Below are 14,737 nucleotides of genomic sequence, written 5' to 3'. Positions count from 1 at the left end.
AGCGTACTATTGATGCAGAAGACTCATTTTTTATTTGCCCTCTTTGAAGGCAACAGAGCTTGGGGAAGACTACATTTTCATGCCCTGTCTGAGAAACATGGATGGGAATCCATACCCTTCCAGAGGTTTCCCACGTGAACTTCAGAGCATTTTTGTAAGCATTTTAGTTGAAGTACAGCGCACTTAAAAAATGAACTAAATATGGCTGTATAGCTAGGTGAATTATCGCCAAAAGTTATGTGTAGCACCACCCAAACCACGACGTGGGCTGTTGCCAGCCCATCAGAATCCCCTTTCACTGGCTTCCCCTCTCGCTTCTCCACAGTAACCACTTTCTTGACTTAGTTTTAACCTAAAATTTTGTGTTGTGCTCTTTTAAAACCTTTATACATGTGAAATCAAATTAGATGCATTGTGGGGTGTCTGGCTTCCTACACTGAGGCACATTCCTGTATCTGTAAAATACAGATACAACATGCGAAATGTTGCATACCTTATACTGTGATCATGATAACTGTGTGGGAGCTATGCAAGATGTAGGGCTGGGCTTCCATGGAGGGGCTGGAAAAGCTGCGTGTTTTATTCCTAGTTCTGTGCTCACAAGCAGTGCATACACGTGTGGAAGTGCTAATGACAAGCATGGGAGTGGATGTGGAAACACTGGATAGACCTGACCTTGGCTCCGGGTCTACCACTAAAACGTGGGCCTTGATCCCACCATTGATTCTTCTCTATGCTGTTCCCTCCTATGTGAAAGCTCTTTGTCCTACATTCATCGCCAAACACACTCAGTTGGTTTGTGCCCCGGAAGATTAGAGATGTGACCCAAGCAGGATTCCAGATAGAACAATAATCACAAGTAACCTCTCGTGAAGACTCCTTCAGGGCTGGGCCCTCTACGGATCACCTCCCATGCCTTATCTCATTTGACCCTCACCACGGCCAAATGAGAAAGGTATTCATGTTATTCCCATTGTAGAGATGAGGAACTGAGGCCAGAAAGTCATGAAAGTTGACTCAACCACTAAGAAGATTTCAATGTAGGCTGTTGGTCTCCAGAATGTGGAATCACTGTTGATAGGCAGAGCCCTAGTACAAACAGATCTTGTCATTTTTTTTTTTAAACCACAGTTTTTGTAGGAAATGCTATTGCTTATATATTTCAGCTTCCCACTGGAGAAGGTCTTGGTTGAAAAAATAACGGGGAAGTCTATTACACACTCCTCTGTACCCTTACTAGGAAATAGCACTGAACAGAGCTCGAAGGACACAGGCCATAGAAATGCCTCATGGAAAGCCCTAAAATTTAAAGCCCAAATCTATTTTTATTGTGTTACATCTGCACGAGAGCATGTCAGGCTGTCTGGGAAGAGCTTTGGGGGATTTGAGTGCCTTGCTGATTGTACTACCATTTTCTTCTTTTTATTTTTATAATACTTGCACCTGTTGCTTTATTTTCCATTACCGATCAGTAATCACAGCCCTACAGGTCATTCTGTGATGCTGCTTTAGAAGTCTAGAGAGCCTCTGTGAAAAACCCACTGCCAGGTTTAATCCTGTGAAGTTGCTGCTATGAAGGGCTATTTGCACATTTTATAATAAATCTTATAGCATTATTTCATATGGCTCCATTGACCAAAAAGCAAAAACAAAAAACAACAACAAAAAAACCAGCCTAACGAATATTTATTTAGTGCTTTCCTGTTTAGTGCACGACCCTAGGAACTGTGGGTAAAACAAAAAAATAATATAACCTAAGCCCCATCCTCAGAGTACTTAAAATTCAGCTGGAGAGGAGGACAAAAGTATAGTCACAGAAAGTTAAATATTAGTTCAAAGTAGGAGGAGAAATGTTGGGGTACTACCCACGAGTAAGAGGACATCAGGAGTGGTTTCAGATTAATTTCTAGAGATGTCCCAAGAAAGCAGGAATCCCTTGGTCATAAAGAGGTAGAATTGGAGATGTTCCTGGAGAATGAGTAGAATCTGCAGTCAGACTGTAAAACAGCTGACTGATAAAAGCTGGCTTTAACCAAGGATTCAGGACACTGAGGGGAGAGAGGCTGTAAGGTGAGTGCACTTGCTGTAACAAATTACCACAACAGACTTGGTGGCTTCTGGTAACAAATATATTACCTAACAATTGTGTATGTCACACGTCCAAAATGCGTCTTAGGGCTAAAATCAAGGTGTCGGCAGAACTGCCTTTCTTCTGGAGGCTCTGGGGGAAAATCTCTTTCCATGACTTTCCCAGCTTCTAGAAGCCACCTGCATTTCTTGGCTGGCAGCCCCGTCCTCTGTTTTCAGAGCACATCACTCCAACCTCTGCTTATGTCATCACATCTTCCCTGACTCGCACCCTCCTGCCTTCCTCTTGTAAGGGTCCTGTGGTGGCCTTGTCCCCACCGGAAAAATCCGGGATTATCTCCTCAAGTCGTAATTAACCCAATCCCATCTGCAAAGTCCGTTCTGCGGGGCGAGACGACATACTCGCAGTTCCAGGAATAGGACTTGGGCATGTGTGGGGGGCCGTCCCTCTGCCAGGTATAGTCGTCAACGCCGTATTGAGGAGCTTTTCAGGCGAGAGGCTTGGAAGTTTATCCCACGCAGCTCAGAACCACTGAACATTTCAGTTTGGGGGGTGACATGAGCAAAGCATGGAGTAAAAGGCAGAGCACTGTGAAGAGAAGTGTAGAGACGGGGGACCAAAGCAGCAGTTGTTGAATCTGTCATTGGACGGTGTATGTGTGGTGTGGTGTGCTTGCTTGTCTATGTGTTTGTCACATGGGAGCAAGAGACCCCCCCCACATGCCTGCCTTCCTTTGCACTTGCGAACACAGTCTTAACTTTCTCCAAGTGATCTTTGCTTCGCCATGGAAGAGGAGCCACCTGGGGAGGACTGCGCCCCTTCCTGCTTCCCAGTACGGGAGAATGGGAGTCAGACCCACATGCTTTGGTTTCTGAGGAATCCCTGTCAGGCTCAGAGGCTGGGAACGACCTCTCCACACAGCCTTCCCCGGGGGGCTCCCAAAAGGGGGTCTCGCCTTAAAGAGATAAAGTAGAGACAGTTTTCATCGGTGGTGGGGACGATCTCCTGCTGGCAGCCAGGAGAACCAGTCTGATGCCAAAGAACCCTGAAAGGCGTTCACAGCAGAGTCTGAGGTGCGGTGCAGGAACTCTCTGTTGCTTCCCCTTTCTACATTGTCTACAACTTAAAATAAGTTGTCACGCTGTGAGTTTTGACTCAGCTAGTACGCTGTTGAAACTGGGGATAGCTGTGACTCCACATGGGGTAAAATTAGGGGGAAAAGCCAGAACACAAACACAACCCAAGAATCAAATGAATGAGCAGACTTGCAATAGACCGGGAGGATTTTTTAGGGGAATTCTCACTAATGGGAGCGAGAGCTGGAGTTGCCTCTCTGGCAACGCAAATTCCGATGGTGCAGGAGTTAGCAAGCCCAGATGGTTTATTAACTCATTAGGGGGCCCTCTTACCAGTAGGGTTGCTTATCTAGGGTAAAGCAATTCCGATGGGATCAGAAAGCTGTACCCTCAGACTTGATAACATGGACTTTTGCGTGCATTTGGCAACGGGAGAGAAAATTATAATGCTGGTGTTCAGACCTGGAAGAATTACAACGCGATCTGAGAGGGATGGACGTTACGAAATGAACACGCTCTCCTCTTCCCGAGGCAGAACGGTGCGGCAGAGTTATTTGGGGGGCATTTAACTATTACGATGTTCAGTAGCAGAGAAAGAGCCTCAGAAAGAAGCCCAGAAGTCTCTGAGGGAAAACATAAATACTCAGCTGTGTTTTTAAAGACTCGGTATTTTCTTTCTTAATTGTGTTTACCTTTTAAGCAACAACAAACAGAAGCTAAAAACTTGGCAGAGGGCTGCTTTTTAAGGGGAATGTCTTCCTTTGCTGCCAGATGAACACGCCTCTCTTTTTCACTTGGTTCTCTTCCCTTAGAAGAGGGGGGGGGGGCGGTGATCTTTCCCATTTCCTTCATTCAAGAACATTTTAACCATTAGCCATCGAAGTCCTCAGACTTTAGAATGTAGATGTCCCAACGAGGACAAGTCAAGGGCTACACTTACCAGTATGAGCATTATTGTTACATTCTTGCATTAAATTGTAAAAAGCATTTGTTGAAACTCAAGGTATGGGGCATTAGAGATATACTAGATTGAGAGGAACATTTTCATAAACAAATAATGACTGCACGATACAGTAAGGCATTTGTGCTTTAAAATTACTGAGAGTTTTGTTACGATCAAGGGAGATGACCTCTAGCGAATTTATGCACTTCTGCTACCGTTAAAGAGTTCTTTACCTTCTAATACAAAACCAAACAAACTGCAAAGTGATAGCAACCTGCCCATTTTGTCCCTGTTTCCCATGCTCAGGGTGTAGGACGGAAGGGGACCACTGCTCCAGAGTCACGGACGTCGGGAGTAGCTACACTGGTAATCAGGAGAGACCCTGAGGGGAAGGGGACCTCAAGTCAGGGATCTCTGGGCATGCAGTGTCCCCGTCTATACTCCATCTGGAAGTTGGTTATGTGTCTCCTGCATGCTATTCCTGATTTTCTGGTGATTAAACCCTCTTCCTTGGGCACCCAGAGAGTATCTCCGGAGAAGTTTGCTCCGAAGGCGAAGCGCTCTCTTTTTTTACATGATACTCCTTTACGGAAAGGCAAGAGTGCTGACGAACCAGGGGGACTGTGACACGATAGGAGAGGAATGTCTGTTTCCTAAATGTGAACAGCTCTGCCTCTTCTCACTGATTGCGTCTTTGAAGGCATCCCAGACCAAATGATGGCTGGTGAAGGTAGAGCAGGGCAGCTGCTGGGCAGAGTGCTGGAATTACTGTGGCATTCGTGGAAATTGAGAGGCATGAGCATTGACGGCCAACTCTGAGCCAGGTCCTCTGCGAAATCATTTAAATACCTATTCCGTTTCATACACCTTTCAAAACAAACTATGAGGTTCACGGATGTGAACATTAACAAGAAGTTATCCAAATACATGATTGTCCCACAACCATTGGGTAGTAGAGCTGGAGTTTGAATTTGCTCCTCTTGACCCCAGAGCTCTTTTCCACCCCAATGCTAATACCACCTGGGCTCACGGGTAACACACAGTCAGTGCTTCCTAAGTGTTTAGTGGGTCTAAACTTAATAGGTCACGTGTTCCGTGACCTATTCCGAAGCTATCTTCGTCATTGCCGTTGTACACAAGTCTACTTACAAAGCATTTACTTTAAAAATAAAACTTCAAAATTTAGGGGGCGCCTGGGTGGCTTAGTGGGTTAAAGCCTCTGCCTTCGGCTCAGGTCATGATCTCGAGGTCCTGGGATTGAGCCCCACATCCGGCTCTCTGCTCAGTGGGGAGCCTGCTTCCTCCTCTCTGCCTGCCTCTCTGCCTACTTGTGATCTCTGTGACAAATGAATAAATAAAATCTTCAAACAAAAAAAGATTTTTAAACTTCAAAATTTAGGAGACTTTTTAATGTAAGATATATGTAAGAAGTAAAACCATGAAAACCTCATTCATCGTGGCATGACACACTCATCAGCACGTGCACATCCAGCCATGTCTTTACTCAACACTACGTTCCTACAGATTTTCAACATCTCTCTCTTTGCTTTAGGAGCTGGCTGCCACTCTTCTGTTTGCTTTGATGACATACTGCCATTTATATATTTTTCCTTATTTTTTTATATTTAACATTTACTTTCCTTAGATGGAAATGTTGAATTTATTAATGGAAACCAATGCTCTCTGAAGCTAAAAATGTACATTTCTCTTAGTAGAGTCCTAGCTATTTTTATTTACATGATTTAAAAAATCCTAAGAGGGGCACCCAGGTGGCTCAGCCAGTTAAGCATCTGCCTTCAGCTCAGGTCATGATCTCAGGGTCCTGGGGTCCAGCCCCACATCAGGCTCCCTGCTAAGCAGAGAGTCTGCTTCTCCCTCTGCCCCTCACCCCCTTCTCATGATCTCTCTCACTCACTCTTTCTCAAATAAATAATAATCTTTTAAAAAATCTTTAAAAATTTTTTTAAAATCCTGAAAACTATTCAGTATTCATAAATTCAGTATAGCCTAGGGTCTTTTACTCTTGATATTACCTAATTCCTTTATTTTTATTCGGAAAAATTTATGTTTGAATAAGCAAGAAGTTCTGTCCCTCTGATTCTCAGTTTGGTGCCCTTTAAGTGACATTGTCAAATAGTCCAGTTAGAATCTTGGGAGCTTCTCCAGCATGAAAACTCATTCAGTAGATAGTAGACCACTGACTAATTGGTATGAGCCACTGAAAGGTTGTCAGAGATAATGATATGTTGTCACTCCCGTTATTATTATACTTTGCCAGTATCCCAGATATATTTGAGGCCAAATAGCAATCATAGAGCTGCCCCCCCCACCCCACCAATGATCGTGCAGTTACCCATTGAGCTTGTTAAATTAATTTGAAGAATAAGTTTCAAAGCATTGACAAAGACTTGGAATGTATTCACACAAAAGAAATGTGGTAACTCAAGAGTTCATAAGGCTTAAACTCTAGAAATTTCCCAGATCGGGAGTTACGTGCAAGGCTTGCCATCCTAACTTGACGAGATAGTAGAATACGGTCAGACACCCTAGAATAGTAGTGGTCAAAAGTCTTGAAGTCTGGTCCTAGCACATTCCATGCTTTTCTTTTCTTTTCTTTTCTTTTCTTTTTTTTTTTATTTAAAGATTTTTATTTATTTATTTGACAGACAGAGATCACAAGTAGGCAGAGAAGCAGGCAGAGAGAGAGGAAGGGAAGCAGGCTCCCCGCTGAGCGGAGAGCCCAACATGGGGCTCCATCCCAGGACCCTGAGACCGTGACCCGAGCCGAAGGCAGAGGCTTTAACCCACTGAGCCACCCAGGCGCCCCACATTCCATGCTTTTCTATCTGGCCTCAAATGAATCACTTAACCTCTCTGGGTCTCAAATTTTCCATGTATAAAATAGGAAAACATAATGCCATTCCATCCAAGTGATAAAATTACCATGACGATCAAGCGAGATAACGTATATTAAGCGTGCTGTTGAGAAGAGTGAAGAACTAGAGAGATGTTAATTGCTGCTCCTGTTGTTACGCAACCACATGGGTAAGTGGAGAATATCTACAGACAGGAGCATGAAGTATAAATAAAGTAAGTGCATGAGACAGGGAATGAAATAAGTCCAAAGAAGAGTCCTCAGTCTTCCTGCAATGTCATTTTTAACACCGAAACAGCCTCTAAAAAGACTACCCCTTAGCCATTAAAAGACTCTGTTAGCTGAAAGCAGAGGAGTGTCACATAGGACAAAGAAGAACATGATTGTCCCTTGTTTTCAGTCACTCTAAGCATTTCAAGCAGAAAAGAATGCAGTGCAGGGAATTAGAGGCTGATCCACTGTTGGAAGGGCTGCAGGAGCAAAGGTGGGTGGATGGAAATGCTCCTGGTTTTCGGGAGCTCTGGCAATGCGGGAAACATCGAAGAGCTAGTGCTAATGATCTCTGTCGCCTCCAAATCCCAAGCGAGTCACAGGCGCTCCCCTAAAAGCCCCTGGCAGACTCTTCCATGGGCGTCTGTCATGCTCTCCTGTTCATGGCTGCAGGCTGCTCCTCCCCGTCTCCTCCCCGGATTTCCTGCAGGTGGTTCCCATAGGCAGAGCTCATGTAGGAACTTAGCTGGCAAGAGACCCCAGGAAGTGGGGGTCCCAGGGTTCTCCCCAAGGATGAGGAGTAATGTGCAGTTGACGGTAGACAGACCAACACCCCAGCTGATACTTCCCTTCAAAGCCGTTTCTCTAATAGCACTTGTGTGAAAAGACCAAAATTAAGAACCAAGGATTTCAAATATTGACTCCAGATCACTTGAGTGTCTGAAACTATACTTGATTCCTATGCACGTGGGCATTATACTACCTCCCCAATTCCAAGACTCCAGTGTTTGGGATACACCATTAACTTAATAAGAGCTTTTAAAAGAACAACAGCGACAATGAAAGGCACACATCAAACATGAGACTTGCCTTCCAAGGATTTCACTGCAGTTTGGCAGGGGGGAGGGGTCTAGTGGACACAGAAACCCTTCATACCCTCCCACATACCTCTACACATTTGTATCTGATCCTTTAATAGAACTGGATCAGGCTCAAGGCATTTCACTCCTCCACCAAAGAGGTCTGGCGGACATGCTGAAGGATATTATATTGGTCGTTGAGCTGTAAGAGTAACAGAATGTTTCACTGTCCCGAGCAGAGAAGGAAGAAAGAAGAGGGACCATCACTGTTTCTTACTCTACATGGTTTTCTTACAGTGAGCTAGAGAGAAGTGGCTACTGCCCTTGTGGTCTTGGGTTTCCTTCTGAACTTTGTCCCCATGTGACCAGAGTAGAGATGGTCTACTTTCTTCTGGAAGAAGCCTAGTTTTTCCCCTCTGTTTCTTTGTGGGATGCTATTTCGGGGATGTTCCTGATGACCCCAGCCTCAGAAGACCTGTGGAAGCTTTTCTAGACTAAATCTGCAGGAGGCATCGCAAAAAAGATCTTTGATCTTCCTCTTTGAGCTTTTGGGCTGACTCTGGATGAGAATCTTGGCAGTCGCCTGGTGAGGTCCGAGATTTGGGCTTGGGCACAGTAGCCCCCTCAGTCTGGTTCAGCCTTTGGTCTTTTCAGCTGACCGTGTTTAAGCCATAGGGGTTGAATCTGGGGTCCCTCCTAGGTCCCTGGAGAGTTCTGCCCTAGAGCTTGGACCTGGAGAGCAATGGCTAGTGTATGACCCAGATCCTTGGGTTCTTGGTCACATTCTATAGTCATATTGAATACTGCCATTTTTATTGCCTACAAAATAATTTCTAAGCGTTTTAGCATAGAATCCATGTTGAACAATTGACATATGTTGCCTCTTATGAGGAGTAGAAGTTCGAGCACTGCTGCCCACTGCATCTTGGTATCGAAGCCACCAAGGAAAACAATGCAATCAAGCACTTGAACAAATAATGCTTAACTCACACAGAGCGGTGGTAGCTTCAGTAATGGACGTTGGTCCCATATGACCAGTGAGTCCTTCCCAGCAACCAGTGTAGGGCTGTTGGCCTCCTATACCCCCGCTTTGCCACTGAATGGAGGACCCCCAGTCTCCTTCCTGTAGAGGACAGATACAGCAATGGCTTGACCAGGCACCATATCACACACACGCTTAAGCTGAGCAGAGGAGCACATGTTGAATCTGTGAGTCTGAAACAGAGAAAGATAGTCTTACACAGATGCTAAGTCCAGCACATGCAGTGTGGACTTTTTTAAAAAAATTTTTTGGTAGAAAAGTGTTTTCCGTACAAGGCCCATTCCTATGCAGCTAAGAGGTGGTCAAAAACCACATGTCTAAAACTTTTCTCAACAATCAGGATTCTCAAAAAATAGATTTCCTGGTTTCTAAAGAGTATGTGTTCATGATGAAACATGTGAAATGCTTGAGAACATCACAGATTTTTCTGGAAATAGTGTTGTGTTCTTAAACTGATTTTTTTTTTTTTTGAGACTAGAAGAAAAATATTATCCACAGTAATCTTCCCCAGGGGTGATTAGTTCATTCTTCACTTTGAAGGAATGTCTATGGACCCCACACCCCAGTTACGGGTGTTAAGATGACAGCCTTCTAATCGGAGCCCCAGTTGGTTAGGTGACCCTGAAAAGCAAAAGCACTTTGAAACTCAATGACCTTGACATGGGCCGTTCTCAGGCAAACCTCCCCACCCCCATTGGAAAAGAAAAGAGATTATAGATGTTCTCTTGAGTGGCGATAGAGCATGAAACATTTGGTGTCTCACAGCTGTGGCCCATCATTTGACTTTAGTCTGTATACCTGTAAAACCAGAAAAGAGACACCTAGTTTTAAGTCTATTTTTATGTTATTTGGGTCAGTAGAGAAACCGTTTTTGTCAGTACTTGGCCTGGCAGCAGAAAAATGGCCTGAGTGCTCCGCCATTTCTTTGATGATTCTAATCGGTTTTGTCACTTGCCTCCTTAAAAATTCTTTCAGTTGCTTTCCCTTATTTTCTGAATAAAGTCCAGCATCTTTCCCAGGGCTCTACTAGGCCTGTCAGCAACTGGTTCCTATTTCCCTCTCCAGAGTCAGCTCCCAGTGACCTCCCACAGGCTTTGGTCACTGCAAACTCAGTAGGCTCCCGTCATTTGCCCCGGCACCCTGCCTAGATTCCTGTCCTTGCCTATCCTCCCTCCCTTCCTCATTCAGTCTCTCAGGTGAATTTTTACTTACCCTTCAGGAGAGACTACACTCGAAACTCTTCCCAGAATTGGCCATGTCTCATGCTTCTCCAAATTCCCGGAGCCTGTGAGAAAGCCTGGTCCATCACAAATGCTCAAAACAATTAGTGTTTCTGAAAGGAGCTGAATAATTGTACGTTTTCTATATTATCTCTATCCCAGTGTCAAGAGTCTTCTGCTCATGCCGTGTAAACAGTGATTAGAAACTGCCCGTTTAATTTTTGTGACATCTCGCTAGCAGATCTTTTTGGTCATTACCGAAGAGCCTGTTAAGAGCCGTATTATGAACGTCACCCATAAAAACATGTCCTAACACACCGTTTAAGAATTCAACACAAGTGTTGTAGGAGCAAGGTATCCCTTGGCTATGGGGTCAGGCTGTAAGGTGAGCAATAAAATTTTGCTGCTAAAGAATAATGAATAAAAAGAATAAAGAATAATGTGTTTTCATTAGGGCCCAAAGTTCATCAAATGTGAGAGTCTTAGCTGAAAGGCAGTGAGCAGATCTTTTAAGGAAGAAACGTGGGCTCGTGGATGATTAGGAGAATGGCCCTTTTCTAATCAGGGACTTGCATTTGTTTTCTGGAGGATCCAAGACTTCTTGGTTCATGGATCCCAGGAGCCTCCTGACCTTGAACAGTTTGGTCTGCCCTAGAACAGCCCCTTCCAGCAAAGGACACAGCCTCGATGTCCAGGGTGAAGTTTTGTTCAACAAATCACCAATTCTGGAACGCTGAAATGCAGTGACACAAGTTATGGTTTTTGTTTTGTTTTGTTTTGTTTGGAAAGCTTATTAGTTGGTTTATTTGTTTAAATAGAATTCCATCCTCATTACTAAAACAGCGGGCATGTTGAATGGTAACAGAAAACAGGAAAGAACAAGAGGCTTTCCAGAAGACATTCCTTTCCCTCTGCAAAAATCTGTATTTCTCTGGAAGTTACTGGAGCAACTCAAGAACAGGCTGTAACAGAAACGTTATCAATGAGCGTCTCTGCCCCTGGGTTATGTAAGCAACAAGACTTAATAGTTCTGTCCTATTTCTCAAATTCTAAAAGCATCATGATGATATAATATGATTTATGGAGTATGTTTTGGGAAGAGACAGCAATGTGATAGGATAAGATTGAACAGAGTGTTAGTATATTTTAATAGAGTTAGTTTACCTCTTAATATTGTACCTCTGTTTTCCTTCCTCTTTTATGTGCACGATACATATTTTGACATTTAAAGCAAACTCCTCTAATCCATAATGTGATTACTTACAGGACAATAGAATGCTGTCACTGTCCTCTTTTTTGTTTGTTTTTAACTGGTCATCTCGACCGCAGATTTAGAGTTTCTTATATTGAGCTGAAAATTATTCAAGAAGTTTATCATCGTTATTTGTTGATGATCTGTCTCCCCACCCATTCAAAAATAATTATTTATTAACCATCTATGAAAGCTGACTGGCAATATGGGAAATCTAACAGTTGTTTTTCCCAGGCTAAATTGATTGAATCAGGACATTTTCGTGTAAGGGATCGGGAAGGCTGATCTTGAAGGCTGAATAGTTGAAAAACGGATCAAGTAAACCAGCAAGGTCGAGGTGCTGTATGAAAGACTGCATGTAGGCTGGGGAGGTTGGATGAGAGTGAATGGGCCTTTTCAGATTCTTAATTTCAATGAATGCATAGGCCATCACGTTGGCTCTCTCCTCTGTCTCCATTTTGGTTAATTCCAGTTGCCTCAGAACCCGTCTGCCCGTTAACTGTGGGGTGACCTCCATTCTCGGTGCCTCAGCTCAATCCTGTTTCTTGAAAGAGTCACATGTTCCATAGGATTCTCGTACCATCCATGAAATACTAGGTGGTCTCGGTTTTATATGTTCTCAACCACGTTATTTGTTTCAGTGATACTGTCAGGCGCACGCAACTAATACAACACCCATGAAAATATTGTGGAGGTTTGCCCATCTAGGTTTGATGGATTAAGTCAAAAGTGTATTCTAGTCACTTGAAAAATAACACCATGAGCTTGTGAAAGCTCTTTGTTAAGAGCAAATAGAGATTTCTGAAAAGGTTTTTTGAGGCCACAAATCATGGTCTGCTGTGAGTTTCCATGCGTCTCTACTGCGGCACTACTTAAAAAGAAAGCCATTTTGCTACTGAAATACTTTCTAAATTGTTTAAATAAGGCAGTTTGGGAGGGTTTTGCTAGAAACTATGATTCTGTGTAGAGTTTACCATCTCAGTTTAAGAGGAAGATGAGTGCATGGAGAGGTTTTCAAATCATTTTTTTCAAATCTAAGTAAACAGCGTATGAACATCTCACCAGTCACACCGAAATGAATTGCATTAGCATTCTTCCAAGCCACAGTGCCAAATTAGTATTTGCGGAGCTCGCAAGTTGCACATGGACTCCATCAGTGGGAATCCACTGGCCCTGTGACTCGGGCATGGGGAGGAAAGCAGACTACCTTGGCCGGGCGGTGACTCCCATGTCTCAGATGAAGGAGACAGTTCTCACCACTAGAATCGAAAGAATGTTGAATCTCTTCCAGAAACTTATATCATTAAAAAAAAAAAACAAAAAAACAAAAAAACTCCTGCGAACACACATCTGATCACCATTATATTTCCTTAGTATCCTCCATGGGCTCCCCATTCATTGTCTTTCAGAATTTTTTTGTTTAAGATTTAAAAAAAAATTTTTTTAAAGTAATCTCTACACCCAACATGAGGCTCCAACTCATGACCCCAAGATCAAGAGTCACATGCTCTACTAACTGAGCCAGCTGGGCACCCCCCATCATCTTTAGGATTAAGTTTAAACTCCCTAACATGGCAGAGAATTCCTGCCAGAATCTCACCTCCTCCCAGCTCTTCAGACTCATTTCCCTCTCCCTGAGACTGCAGCCATATTGAAACCCCCGTGGTTCTGTGCACCCCATGCTGTCCACACACAGCCTCACCTGCTGAGAACACTGGGCCACCCCCACCTAAACCATTCCGTTTGTCCCTTCCTATTTTCCCAGGCTCACCTGATGAATCATGTCCTTCATGAGAACTTTCAGAAACATGGGACCACTTCTGGCACACAAACAACTTTTATATACCTATTACTTTTTTGTGTATCTCAGCTGGACTGTAAGCTGTTTAGAGGGGAAAATGTCACATTAGTTATCACTGTATCCCCAGTGCTTGACGTAATGCTTAGCACTTTGGAAAGCAATTTTGTTTTGTTTTGTTTTATTTAGAGGGGTAGAGAAGGAGAGAGAGAGTGCACCAGCTGGGGGCCCGGGGAAGAAGGAGAGAGAGAATCCCAAGCAGGCTCTACAGCCAGCGTGGAGCCTGACGCAGGGTTCCATCTCACATTCCTGAGGTAATGACGTGAGCTGAAATCAAGACTGTGACTTTTAATTGACAGAGCCATCCAGGTGCCTTTGGAAAGCACTTAAAAAAAAATTCAGTTAGCCAACATATAGTACATCATTAGTTTTTGATGTAGTGTTCAATGATTCATAAGTTGCATATAACGCCCATTCTCATCATATCATGTGCCCTCCTTAATGCCCACTTTTAAAAAAATTTTTAATTTATGAGAAAGAGTGAGCATGAACAGGGGGAGAGGCAGATGTAGAGGGAGAAGCAGGATCCCTGCTGAGCAGAGAGCCCGATGTGGGGCTCGATCCCAGGACCCCGGGATCATGACCTGAGCCAAAAGCAGACACTTAACTATCTGAGCCACCCAGGTGCCCTCTTAATGCCCATTTTTTTAATGGCAGGTGAAAGAGAGAAAGAAGGGAGCTAGCCATGAAAAGAGATGACATTATGCGATTGCCACTCCATAAATAGATTTTTGTACTATGATGTTTTGAAATCACTTCACTGGAAGATTTTAGAAATGAAAATACAAAAATATGTTTTTGTAAAAGGGAACTTGCTTTATTAATCTGATCATAAAAGTCATATAGGTTAATTATAGAAATGCAACACAAAGAATACAGAAAAATGAAAAAGAAAATTAAAATCATCATCCAGATATAACCACCATTAATGTTCTCTATTATGTTCTGTTTTTTTCATGCAAGAGTATTAAAAATATGTTAGACATACTATTTGTATGGTTGTGTAACCTACGTTTTAGACTTTGCAATGGCCAGGCTTTCTAAGTCAGTAAATGATAAAAACAACATACAACACACAGAGACACTTTAATTCCTTTTTGTGTATTGACTCCTGTAAATTTCAGAACAGCCCTCTCTTAGATTATTATCTTCATTGTACATATAAGATAACTAAAGCACAGAGAAGTTGTATGATTTGCCCAAAGTCACACAGCTACTAAGTGGCCGAACCTCAGTTTGGACAGAGGCAGTTTTGTTCCAGCAGCTATATTCAGAACCATTAGACACTACTATCATCCACCTCCAATCATAT

General features: G+C 43.3%; 1 protein-coding gene across 21 annotated transcripts in view; it reads left to right on the top strand.

The window, feature by feature from the left end:
• TRPM3 (transient receptor potential cation channel subfamily M member 3) overlaps window positions 1–14,737 on the top strand; it is a gene marked incomplete at its 5' end in the record, with an annotated part of 786,868 nt that overhangs the window by 442,684 nt on the left and 329,447 nt on the right. The window lies entirely within an intron of this gene.

Source organism: Martes martes (assembly GCF_963455335.1).
Source record: "Martes martes genome assembly, chromosome: 12".
In the NCBI taxonomy this organism is placed as follows: domain Eukaryota; kingdom Metazoa; phylum Chordata; class Mammalia; order Carnivora; family Mustelidae; genus Martes; species Martes martes.
Note: the sequence above shows the minus strand (reverse complement) of the source record. Positions and strands in the feature narration are given on the sequence as shown.